Below are 1,645 nucleotides of genomic sequence, written 5' to 3'. Positions count from 1 at the left end.
TATATAATTATTAATAAATCTATATTATATTATAAAACATTTGATAAAAACTCTTAAAAATCATTTTTTATACATAAAGGATTGCATATTAATGCATATTACTTAAAATTCAAGATTACAAGTAAATTATACATAAGTACAACTTATTAAAGCTCCATGTTTAAATTCATATAACTAACTGCAGATAAACATAATCAAATAGATGATAAATATTTCATTTTAAAATATAAAAAATCTAAAATATAATTAAGATAATTATCAAATTCTAACAAAATAATTAAGAAATAGTTATATCGAGTTCGAGTCGAGCTTTAGTTTTTAGTACTTGCGAGTTTTCGAGTTCGAGCTTAGGAATTGGGTTTCAAGTTCGAGTCGAGTATAATGATACTCGAGCTCGACTCATATCATTTACACCCCTAACCGAGTGTGTCAAAAATCAGTAAGATGAGACATTATTGGTAAATTATTAAATTATCCATGTTAAATAAAAATATCAAAACCTTCCACAGTTCTTTCATATGTCTACCTCACTCTTGTTTGTCCAGTTCTACCAAATCCAATCATGTGCAGATAATGTATGTGTATTGGATGCACCCTAGATACCTTTACTCTGTTGATTCTAACCTCTCTCAGTGATTTGATGATGATTCTAATTACTTAGTGTTTACTTCTCTTAGTAAGTTCTATTTGAATGTATTCTACGACTGGGTCTGTCAGTGATTGTTGAGTTATTTATCTAATGTCTTTAGAACTTAAGTTTTTCTCTTAAGATAAGACTCACAAAAAGAAACTTCAACGATGTCAAAGAAATAGTTGAAGATAAAGACAGTGATGTTAATGACTTGAAACGACATTTAGTGATAACAAACCTATTGGAAGAAATGTGAAACTTTACTCAAAAGATCAGTTATATCTGAAGAAGTCCTCAACGACATCTTCCCAGGCTGATTCAGAATCTTACGTATCAAGTTTTTGCCTTATTCTCATTTGCACAAGTCAACTCTCATGCTCTAAACTAACATGTGGTACAGTACAATCTGGTTTATTTTTCCCCACACGTCTACCAACTCCCCTGAAGCACTGTTCATGAGCGGCCAAAGACTGCTTTGTTTTTGACAAGTAGTACCTTCCTACGTCTCTCCTCATGACATGTGGATTATATCTGATGCATGCATTAGATGCACAGAGTATAAATAGTTGAGAAGACCCACATTCTCACTACTGTTGATATCTTCTCGCTTCCTTCTCTCTAAGTGTTTTGTGCAAGAAAAACCTTCGTGATTTCTTTATTTAAGTTCTTGAGAGATTCTAAGTGCTCTAAGTTTTAAAGTAAGATTTTTTAGATTAGAGTTATCTCATTTTCTTATTCCGCAACAGTCTGTAAATTAATCTCTGTTGATTCTTTTCTATAATCAATAAACGAATTTAAAAAGTGAAATAAGTTGTATTCATTTACCTCCTCTTTCTACAAACTGTTTTATGCCTTGTTAACCCTCTTGGGACCAACAGACTCCAACCACTTTACCATGGACTCCATTGTCTTGTCCTCTTAGGGGCCGTTTACCTACACTACCAAAAAACCCACTTTTTCCGGCGGCCAAATCCGCCGGAAATCCGCCGGAAAAAGGTATTTCCGGCGGATTTC

This window comes from Cynara cardunculus, assembly GCF_001531365.2.
Source record: "Cynara cardunculus var. scolymus isolate 2C chromosome LG 5, CcrdV1, whole genome shotgun sequence".
Lineage (NCBI taxonomy): Eukaryota > Viridiplantae > Streptophyta > Magnoliopsida > Asterales > Asteraceae > Cynara > Cynara cardunculus.
This window is presented reverse-complemented; position numbering follows the sequence as displayed.